Source organism: Nerophis ophidion, linkage group LG07 (genome assembly GCF_033978795.1).
Source record: "Nerophis ophidion isolate RoL-2023_Sa linkage group LG07, RoL_Noph_v1.0, whole genome shotgun sequence".
Taxonomy (NCBI): Eukaryota; Metazoa; Chordata; class Actinopteri; order Syngnathiformes; family Syngnathidae; genus Nerophis; species Nerophis ophidion.
In genome coordinates, this window is record NC_084617.1 from 64,264,278 (window position 1) to 64,276,681 (window position 12,404).

A 12,404-nucleotide genomic window follows, 5' to 3' on the forward strand; every position below is an offset into this window, starting at 1 on the left:
ATCACAGGCTACTGGTTTTGTATTAACATTCAAATTCATTCTACACTCTGAGCCTTCTTTTCGAGAGTAATGCCATCCATAATTCACTGACACATGAGGACAGGACTGTGGGTATATCATACAGCTGAGTCCTTTGACTGTTTATCCGGCATCTGTACAGTGGCATGTAGTACAGGGGCCCAAACATACCTGTACAGTTACAAATACTTTTGGAGTCATTTTTAAGTCATATATCAAATATACTGAGATAGTGCCGAATAAGTACATTATTCAATACTGTCTTTGTAGTCATTTCCATCATACTGCACTTCATTCCCATTCAATGAGAATTCAGCCAAACTGTTTAAAATGTTGTCAATAAACTCCAGTGTTTTGACCCATGTTTGGAATCTAAAAGCTGCTATGATCTCTTTCAAACCTTATTTATTTAACCTTGGCTGTGGTCTTTTTGTGAACACATATAAACAAATTAATGGGAGTTCTGAATAGAGCCAAGCTTAAGACACACCCATTAATCACCTCAATGTAGGTAGTAAGTAGGTCAATTTGTGTAATTAGTAGAGGAAGTTTAAATAAAATACAAGATAAACCGCGTCAGTTATTCATTATTGGCTCAGGCTGTTACACCATCTTGAGACACTCAAATGTTTAGTGTGCAAACCTGTTGAGTTGACTTCCATATAAATACCGGCACACTTTGTTTATTGCTATTGATGTAAAATATCTGCATTTTTCTATGAAATATCTGCAATTTTTTAGTCACCACTTTAAATCCGCATCCATCAATCAATGTTTATTTATATAGCCCGAAATTACAAGTGTCTCAAAGGGCTGCACAAGCCACAATGACATCCTCGGTTCAGAGCCCACATAAGGGCAAGGAAAAACTCACAACCCAGTGGGACGTCAATGTGAATGACTATGAGAAACTTTGGAGAGGACCGCAGATGTGGGTAACCCCACCCCCCCAGGGGAGACCGGATGCAATGGACGTCAAGTGGGTCTAGCATAATATTGTAAAAGTCCAGTCCATAGTGGATCTAACATAATAGTGAGAGTCTGGTCCATATTGGGGCCAGCCGGAGACTATTCCGAGCCGAGACGGGTCAGCAGCGCAGAGATGTCCCCAACCGATGCACAGGCAAGTGGTCTCCCCGGTTCCCGACTCTGGACAGTCGGCACTTCATCCATGGCCACTGGACTTGTGCCCTCTCCCCTCCTTCTCCACAAGGGAGAGGGGGGCAGAGGAGAAAAGAAGAGAAACGGCAGATCAACTGGTCTAAAAAGGGGGTCTATTCAAAGGCTAGAGCAGGGGTGTCCAAACTGTTTCCACTGAGGGCCGCACACAGAAAAATTAAAACATGCGAGGGCCATTTTGATATTTTTCATTTTCAAACCATAACAAAATATATGGATTTTTAATAATTATTCTACCTTTAGGGGTCCCAGGGACCATAAAGCGTCTCAGTTAATAAAATGTTAAAAATGAGTCAAATCTTTATTATTATTTTTTACTTAACGCTTACAGTAAATCCCTATATCAACTTAAAAAAAAACAAAAAAAACACGTTTTATGGCATTTCTGTCAAAACTATCTTTGTTTTTTTAATAGTAAAACTGAAATATGGAGTATTTAGTAATTAGAGCCTTAAAAGATCAATAATGCAGGACACCATTGATTTAAATTATTTATTATTATTGAGTAATCACAGTGAAAAGATAAATAAAATACCACTGAATATATTTGGGATCCAAAAGGTGCCCCACTCAGAAAGTGATATATTTTTATTAGTTTTTATTTTTTTACTTTTAAACTTTCAAATCTTACGTTACGAGATCAACTTCAGACATATCTGTCGATTTTACGTTTTAACTATTATTTTGTTTGTTTTATGCTCTCTTGTCAAAGAAAACTTTGTTTTTATATGGCAACTGCACAATATATGCAATATCCATCCATCCATTTCCTGCCGCTTATTCCCTTTGGGGCAATATTTAGCACATAAAATATTTTAAAGTGACATTTAACTAATTGGAGCTTTGAAAATAATTAATTAAAACATGGATTTTTTTTGTCATTATTTTTTGTTTTGAGCAATGGCAAAAAAATAAAAAATAAATAATTGATTGATTGAAACTTTTATTAGTAGATTGCACAGTTTGGTACTTATTCCGTACAATTGACCACTAAATGGTAACACCCCAATAAGTTTTTCAACTTGTTTAAATCGGGGTCCACGTTAATCAATGCATGGTAAAGATGGTTTTTACATGGGAAAATAAAGACAAAAGAAAGAAAAAAAACAGCCTGCATGGCAGCTTTGTGTCAACATTGCAACTTTTTCTTGATAGATTTCACCTCATTCCAATGTTTTGAATGTTCTTTTTTATTTTTACGATAGCATTTCTAGAATGTGTGGCGGGCCGGTAAACAACAAGCTTTGGGCCGCAAATGGCCCCTGGGCCGCACTTTGGATATCCCTGGGCTACAGTATACAAATGAGTTTTAAGATGAGACTCAAATGCACAGCACATCCAACTTCATTCATTGTGTAAAAAAACATGAATAAAACATGTGACTAATAAATTACTGACACTTTGCACATATATCCCCAACACATAAAAGTGTTTAAAAAAAAAAAGCTGTTCTGTTTAAATAGTCAACATTTAATAGAAGATGCAGGTATAAAGTAATATACCTGACCTTTTATATGCTGAATGATATTATCTTTTTATAGTTTTTCTTTATTGTTATGTTTCTCTCATCGACTTCTGGTTCGACAAGTGTTCAAAGGAGGTCTAGGAGTTTTGTTTTTGTTCATTGATTGTTCGTCCTATCCTACTTAAAACAGAATTGTGACCCAAGTGTTCGCAGCGAGGGTAAAATATTACACTTTCAGCCTTCAAATGTGTCCAGTAAAAACCCCTGCCATCCATCCTTCTTATGGCCACAGCACTTGTACTCCTGATAAAACTGTCATTGCCGTTACTGGTATCTGACCTCTTTAGCCAGCATACATTAGCCTTGTCCTAATATTACCATTCCTTCTTGTTCACTCAAATCTCAGTGACATTTCTATTAGAATCTTAGCCCAATGTACACACAGGCACCTTTTAAATCAAACAGTGGTGATAAAAATGTCAAAACTGAATATCTGTGGGTTTTTTTTTTTTTTTATATTGCAATGCTGACTTTCTTACACCTGACACCTGGAGAGTCGTCCATGTCAGAACTGTCATATCAGTACATTACGAGTCATGCAGCATTCTGGCTGTGACACTCACACTGAAGCACCTCTGCAGGAGATCGTATCTGCTTTTGTGTTGCTTGCTGGTTATCCAAGACTTCCTACCGTACGTATTTGTTGAGAGAAAGAAAGAGTCATCCTGATTGTGTGTCTGTCAGTGTTGCATGACAGTCCAACTCAGGGGTAGGGAACCTATGGCTCTAGAGCATGGGTGTCAAACTCTGGCCCGCGGGCCACATTTGGCCCGCCGTGTAATTTAATTTGGGCCTTGAAGCAATATCAAATTAACATTACAGCTGGCCCGCCGTTAATACACAGCAGCGGTGCCGCTGTAACACCGCAATTTCTCACACTTGCCAATCCTCCCGAAGTTCAGTGCCCCTCCCGAAAATCTCCCGGGGCAAGCATTCTCCTGATTTCCACCCGGACAACAATATTGAGGGCGTGCCTTAAAGGCACTGCCTTTAACATTCTCTACAACCTGTCGTCCTGTCCGCATTTCCTCCATAAAAACAGCATGCAGGCTCACACGCATAATATATGCGGCTATTATACACACATAAGTGAATGCAATCCATACTTGGTCAACAGCCATACAGGTCACACTGAGGATGGCCGTATAAACAACTTTACAACTGTTACAAATATGCACCACACTGTGAACTCACACCAAACAAGAATGACAAACACATTTCGGAAGAACATCTGCACTGTAACATAACATAAACACAACAAAACAAAACCCCAGAACCCCTTGCAGCACTAACTCTTTCGGGACGCTACGATATATTTTGGTATTTACCTCAGAAGGCTGCAAATAGAAGAGGCATTACATTTGTATATCAATTTTATTTGAAAAGCCGTTGATATTTTTTAATTATTACTATTATTAGAATTTGAAGCTTTATTTTGTATGTCACTATAAAGTTATATGAGCCTTGCTTGTTCAATGTTCAATGCAAAACTTTTTTGGTTCCCTATTTAAAGGTTAACTTTTTCAACCTTGGCCCGCGGCTTTGTTCAGTTTTAAATTTTGGCCCACTCTGTATTTGAGTTTGACACCCCTGCTCTAGAGCCAGATGTGGCTCTTTTGATGACCACGCAGATAAATCTTAGCTGACATTGTTTAACACGAAAAGTTCTAAATAATTACGTTGGTAATCACAGTGTTAAAAATAACGTTCAAATTATAAAACATTGTCATGCATTTTAATCCAAACATTCGTTTTCTATCGCACCTGTCCAAGATGTCGCATTAATGGTAAGACGTATTATATTTATTATTGGTTCAATTTAGAATAGAAATGTTATTAAAGAGAATTAGAGACTTATTATACTCTAAAAATGTTGGTCTCGTCAAGACCTAGACTATGGTGTGGTTTTTCCCGTGGTGCAAAGCGATTGGAACGGATATGGCGTGAAGGTAATGACATCTTTAATCCTAACTCAAAATATTACAAAAACAAAGGGTATAAACAAAAGTCACTCTCAGTGGAGGTTAAAAACTTGGCTATGAAAAATAAAACTCACACAATGGGAGAACTATGAACATAAAATAAAACTTACAAACTATGGCATGAAAAACTTACTTGGACCGAGAAAGAACATGGATCATCAGCATGGATAACATAGGTGTGTAGGAGGTGCTAGAGCAGGGGTGTCAAACTCAAATACAGAGTGGGCCAAAATTTTAAACGGAACAAAGCCGCGGGCCAAGGTTGAACAAATTAACCCTTTAATAGGGACCCAAACAAGTTTTGCATTAAATATTGAACAAGCAAGGCTTATATAACTTTAGTGACATGCAAAATCCAGTTCCAAATAATACTAATAATAACAAAAAAAACATCAATGGCATATCAAATAAAATTTAAATAAAAAATGTATGCCATTTTTTCTATTTGCAATCTTCTGAGGTACATATCAATTTTTTTCCACAGGAATAATACATTCGAAAATAAAATAACAATAATGAATGAACCAAACATTCAAGCCTTGAAGTAGCAAGAGAAAATGCATGAATAAAACGTTAATTATTGGTCAGTTTGCTGGAAATTTCCCGGAAGAGTTAGTGCTGCAAGGGGTTCTGGGTATTTGTTCTATTGTGTTACGGTGCGGATGTTCACCCGTAATGTTTTTGTCATTCTTGTTTGGTGTGGGTTCACAGTGTGGCGCATATTTGTAACAGTGCTAAAGTTGTTTATACGGCCACCCTCAGTGTGACCTGTATGGCTATTGACCAAGTATGCTTGCATACACTTGTGCGTGTGTGTAACAGCCACAAATATTATGTGACACGCTGTTAGTATGGAGGAAAAGCGGACGTGACGACAGGTTGTAGAGAACGCTAAAGGCAGTGCCTTAAATGCACGCCCCCAATATAGTTGTCCAGGTGGAAATCGGTAGAAATTCGGGAGAATGGTTGCCCCGGGAGATTTTTGGGAGGGGCACTGAACTTCGGGAGTCTACCGGGAAAATTTAGGAGGGTTGGCAAGAGTATTAGCGGTGAATGCGGTGTTACAGCGGCACCGACGATGTATAACACCGGCGGGCCAGCTCTAATGCTAAATTGATGTTGCCTCAAGGGCCAAATTTAATTACACGGCGGGCCAGTTTTGGCCCGCGGGCCAGAGTTTGACACCCTTGTGATAGAGGGTGAGTAGAAGGCTGAAAAGTGTAATATTTACGCCTGGCAACTGCAGGCTTAAATGGTGACATGGTGATTGACAACGGGTACATGAGTTCAAGTGAATCAGGTGCGTGAGTCGTGAAAACAGATGAACTGATTGGTAGTCATGGAAACAAAAACAAACCAGGGTGCGCAAAAACAGGAACTAATGGAGTCAAAAACAAAACAGAACATAACTAAACAGAACATGATCACAAAGACATGACAGGTCTTACTTAAAAATGCACACATTTAGTTGTATTCAGTGTTAAAAAAAAATATTATACGGCTCTCACGGAAATACATTTTGAAATATTTGGCTTTCATGGCTCTCTCAACCAAAAAGGTTCCCGACCCCTGGTCTAACTCAATCTTTCTCATTACTTGTTGCATTCTAAAAAGTTGCAAAAAGGGGAGCTCAGATCCCGACGATGGTTTCAGTGCTGGGAATGATTGAGTGACCTACGGAGATGTGACGGGCTTATGCTCTTCTGTGATTTGCTACAACATTCAGAGAGAACCTCCTTTTTCAGTCTCGAACCGACTCTGAGCTTAAAGGAGGATAATGACGGCTGAGATAGTGGCACCTATAAAGCAGCACTGTCAGCACATAAGGAAACGTGTGGAGGTCTTGTCACAGGAGAAGCTGGATGTGTGTCAAAACAAGAGCCTCCTGCTTTCTGTATCACAACTCTGGCTTTACCGTGATATCACTTTCCGCATCATCTCCACTGACTTTTGTCCCCAATGTCTGTGGGAGTTTTTACTCCCTCTCTGTCTTTTTTACATCGACAGATCAACAACGTGAAGAATGCTCTTGAAAATATTTGAACCACTATGAAGTGAACTTTACTGCTGTGGTTTGCTTTGTGGCACTAATGTCATTTGAACTCAAGACAGATTTTTTGGGGAACATAGGTCTCTTGATAAGTCCTGTAATTGCATAAGTCTTCCAGGCTGTGTTCCCAGTTTTACGGTAATTTGATGAGGAACGACGCGGTAATTGCATATTCAAATTAAGAATATGTGTCAATATGGCTCTCCTTGCCTGAAATGAGGATTAATTGTTGTCAAAACTCCAGTGGCCACCGTAATACGAGTCCCGACACTGCTGTTGATTAGCAAATGCACTTGCCATGTTTTTTGTTTTAGGAATTAGTTGTCTAATTGATTTGCCATATGTCAGCCTCTCCAATGCACCTCAAATTGTATTTGGAAATAACCAATTTGGAGTGGAAATACTTTGTTTTTCCTTTTAGAAAATTAAAACATTGAAGGTTTTGCATGGTTTGGGGGTTTAAAGGCCTACTGAAACCCACTACTACCGACCACTCAGTCTGATAGTTGATATATCAATGATAAATAAATGATAAATGGGTTGTACTTGTATAGCGCTTTTCTACCTTCAAGGTACTCAAAGCGCTTTGACACTACTTCCACATTTACCCATTCACACACACATTCACACACTGATGGAGGGAGCTGCCATGCAAGGCGCTAACCAGCACCCATCAGGAGCAAGGGTGAAGTGTCTTGCTCAGGACACAACAGACGTGAAGAGGTTGGTACTAGGTGAGGATTTGAACCAGGGACGCTCGGGTTACGCACCGCATGATGAAATATTAACATTGCAACACATGCCAATACGGCCTTTTTAGTTTACTAAATTGCAATTTTAAATTTCCCGCCAAGTGTCCTGTTGAAAACGTCGCAGAATGCTGACGTGTACGCGTGACGTCACGGACTGTTAGGAAATATTAGCGCTGCGCACACACAGCTAAAAGTTGTCGGCTTTAACCGCATAATTACCCAGTATTTTGGACATCTGTGTAGCTGAATCGTTTGCAATTTGTTCAAGTAATAATAGAGAAGTCAAACTAGAAAGATGGAGTTGGGAAGCTTTAGCCTTTAGCCACACAAACACACGGTGATTCCTTGCTTAAAATTCCCGGAGGTGAAACTTTACTATGGATCAGAGCGGTCTATCGAACATGGATCCCGACCACTTGTCAACCAGCAGTTTTCGGTGAGAGAATTGTGGTAAAAAGTCGCCACTTACCAGGGATCAGCTGAACTTGTGCCGTCCGTACAGTTGCGGTCAACTTCCATCAGACACCGGCGTCAACACACCTGTGGTTACACTCTTCCGACTATCAGGTAATATTAAACTCACTAAAACACTAGCAACACAATAGAAAGATAAGGGATTTCCCAGAATTATTGTTAAGATCCGTACGCGGATTATCTCATATTGTTGTTTCTGTTCCATTTTCATACGACTCTGCTGTTTTAAAATGCTTATTTCCTGTTTTTGTTCATTACCATGGTTACTCATCAGTTCACCTGCTGCTCACGGCCCCGCACACCTGCTACAGATAATCACCGCCGCTTTATAAGCCGTCCTCTTTTGTTTGTTCAGCCTGGGTCCATGATTTGCTTTTCAAGCAACGAGTCACGCCTGCAATACTTTCATGTATGTATATTCTCGCTAAGCTTTTCACGCTAGCCATTGTTCTTTCCAGCTCTCATGCTGAAGGTTTTGTTTTGTCTTTTGTGCCTACGGGTCAGTTTAGTTTGCATTTTGTATCACCTAGTTCTCATACTAGCGTCTTTGGTTTCCTTTTGTTAGCTCCAGTGTTTTGTTTCTTAGATCCTTGTTGTAGAATAAATCTGTTAAAACTTACCTTTGCTGTGTTCAATTTTGACGCATCCTCGAGGGAATCAACAATTATCCTAGTAAATGTGTCTAAAAACATCTGAATCCGTCCCAATGCAATCACATTTTTTTTTTAACTAGATGTTTTTTTTTTCTAGTCCGTCGCTATCAATATCCTCAAACACGAATCTTTCATCCTCGCTCAAATTAATGGGGAAATCGTCGTTTTCTCGGTCCGAATAGCTCTTTTTGTTGGAGGCTCCCATTAAAAACAATGTGAGGATGTGAGAAGCCATCAACGAGTGACGTCATCGTCTGCTACTTCCGGTAAAGGCAGGGCTTTTCTGTTCGCTACCAAAAGTTGCGAACTTTTTTGCCGATGTTCTCTACTAAATCCTTTCAGCGAAAATATATCAATATCGCGAAATGATCAAGTATGACCCATAGAATGGACCTGCTATCCCCGTTTAAATAAGAAAATCTAATTTCAATAGGCCTTTAAGGTTCCATCACTTATAAATATAAAGATACCCACATGCTCGGCTTGTATTTCAAATGGCGCCTCAGGGCATTGATTGACCAAAACAAACACGAGCTCCTATAAAAACACACTTAAACTTTCCACCATCACGTCATCGGAATCCTGTATGTCCGTGTGCTTGACAGATGTGCAGCTTCCTTTTCAGCTGCCGAATCAACCTTTGCAAAGTAAAAGAAGTCCGCAGCGAATATGGCAATCGTCCCCACAAGATTGATGCCAACCTTTTAAAAATTCACAATTGGTCTGGATTCAACATGGCCAAATGCTAATGTAAATGAGGGGAAGAAAAGTCAACCCTTTCATTGCAAATGCATCTGAGTTGCAGGCTTCAGCTCATAAATACCACGCAGTCAGAAGTCTTGTTTTGTTGCCCTCTGTAGAAATTATTATAGTTGTTTATTTCATAGGACAAGATCAGTTATACTCCTCCAAACCGCCCATGCATTTACCCTAAACATAGTCATTAAAGGGGAACATTATCACCAGACCTATGCAAGCGTCAATATATACCTTGATGGTGCAGAAAAAAGACCATATGTTTTTTTAACCGATTTCCTAACTCTAAATGGGTGAATTTTGGCAAATTAAACGCCTTTCTGTTTATCGCGCTGGAGGCGATGACGTCAGAATGTGACGTCGCCGAGGTAACACACCCACCATTTTCATTTTCAACACATTACAAACACCGGGTCTCAGCTCTGTTATTTTCCGTTTTTTTGACCATTTTTTGGAACCTTGGAGACATCATGCCTCATCGGTGTGGTGTCGGACGGTGTAACAACACTAACAGGGAGGGATTCAAGTTGCACCACTGGCCCAAAGATGCCAAAGTGTCTGCCACCAGACCACCATTGAATGTGCCAGAGTGTCTCCACATTTGACCGGCGATGCTAAGGCAGACATAGCACAGAGCTGTATGGATAACCTGCAGATGCATTTGCAATGATAGTCAACTAAATCACAAAGGTGAGTTTTGTCTATGTTGACTGCCAGCTAATCGATGCTAACATGTTACGCTAATCGATGCTAACATGCTATTTACCGGCGGTGCTAAAGCAGACATGGAACAGAGATGTATGGATAACCTGTAGATGCATTTGCAACTATATTACGTTTCCTTCCACCCACATTTAATGCAAAAAAACACTTACCAATCGACGGATTTAAGTTGCTCCAGTGTCAAAAAATGCGAAAGTCCTGATCGTTTGGTCCGCACATTTTACCGGCGATGCTAACGCAGCTATTCGGCCATGCTATGGCTATGAATAGCGTCAATAGCTATTCGCTCAGTAGCTTCAGTTTCTTCTTCAATACTTTCATACTCCAACCATCTGTTTCAATACATGCGTAATCTGTTGAATCGCTTAAGTCGCTGAAATCCGAGTTTGAATCCGAGCTAATGTCACTATATCTTGCTGTGGTATTCCCATTGTTTGTTTACATTGGCAGCACTGTGTGACGTCACAGGGAAATAGCCAGTGTCTTCACAGAGAGACGAAAATAAGGCACTTTAAAGCTTTATTTAGGGATATTCCGAGACCGGTAAAATTTTGAAAAAAACTTCCAAAAAATACAACAAGCCACTGGGAACTGATTTTTATTGTTTTTAACCCTTTTGAAATTGTGATAATGTTCCCTTTTAAACAAGCAAAGTATACATGATTTGGAACCTTCTTGCATCTAAAACCCATCTCTTCATGCTATCGCTACAATTTCTTCAGACTCTTGCTTACCTGGTCTTACATAATGTATGTCTGTGCTAATCATAGCAATCCCCATTTTAATGATATTACTTTGCATCATCATTATGAGATGGTTAGTTTTATAGCTGTTGAATTCTTTAGCTGCCTCCAAGGCACGCCGTCTTATGCGGCTATCTTGAAGCTGTTTTCGCCCTCCTCACAAGCTGAGGATTTATCGATCCATAGGGGTGAGGCCAGGGGTGTAATTTGTGATAGCTTGATTGATGAGGATTTCAATCTTATATGGTTTGTTAACTTCAACTGCCCACAAAGTGCATTCGGTGCTGTTTTCTGTAATACAAGGCCATGAACCAGTAAAAGCAGACTTCCCTTGAATAATGGAATCCCGCGGCTCCTCCAGACTTAACAAGATCCAACGCCAAAGCCCTGTTGAAGGTCTGCTCAAGCCCGCAGGCAACTGATGCACCGTTTTAATTTTTGCCTTATTTTCCCCATTTAAACTCAAAACTCTGATTTTGAAGCTCTGGTCTACCTTTTAGATGGAAATATTTTAGTAGTATGACTGAATACTCTCCCTGTTTCTACTACTTATGAAACCATGACAAGAAACGCTATAGGAATATAAATGCCACAGACATGATAACCTTACATTTAATACACCCCTCAATTAAAAACCTACTGAAACCCACTACTACCGACCACGCAGTCTGATAGTTTATATATGAATGATAAAATATTAACATTGCAACACATGCCAATACAGCCTTTTTAGTTTACTAAATTGCAATTTTAAATTTCCCGCGAAGTGTCGTGTTGAAAACGTCGCGGTATGATGACGCGTGCGTTTGATGTCACCGGTTGTAGCGGACATTATTTTCCAGCCCGATCCAAGCTATAATTAGTCTGCTTTAATCGCATAATTACACAGTATTCTGGACATTTGCTGAATCTTTTGCAATATGTTCAATTAATAATGGAGAAGTCAAAGTAGAAAGATGGAGGTGGGAAGCTTTCAGCCTTTAGCCACACAAACACAGTTGGGGGTTCCTTGTTTGAAATTCCCAAAGATTAAGCTTTACTATGGATCAGAACGGTCAAGCGAACATGGATCCCGACCAAATATCAACCGGCAGTTTTCGGTGAGAAAATTGTGGTAATGAGTCAGCTCTTACTGGAGACATCAGCGGAGCTTCCGTTTTGCTGCAGCTGCGTGACTTCCCTCAGAGACTCTGGCGTCAACACACCCGTGGCCACACCCCTCCGCTTTTCAGGTACTTTATAATTTCACTAAAAGACTAGTAACACTATAGGCAGATAAGGGATTTTCCAGAATGATCCTAGTAAATGTGTCTAACAACATCTGAATCGCTCTCACTGCCCTCGGCTTTTTTTTTTTTCCTAGTCCTTCACTCTAAATTTCCTCATCCACGAATCTTTCATCCTCGCTCAAATTAAGGGGGAAATTGTCGCTTTTTCGGCCTGAATAGCTCTAGTTGCTGCTGGCTATGATTATAAACAATGTTCAGATGTGAGGAGCTCCACAACCCGTGACGTCACACGCACATCGTCTGCTACTTCTGGTAAAGGC

At 40.0% G+C, this 12,404-nt stretch overlaps 1 protein-coding gene across 3 annotated transcripts in view; it reads left to right on the forward strand.

The window, feature by feature from the left end:
* Positions 1–12,404, forward strand: part of mvb12bb (multivesicular body subunit 12Bb) — a 125,519-nt gene that overhangs the window by 47,442 nt on the left and 65,673 nt on the right. The gene's annotated exons all lie outside the window — the stretch shown is intronic.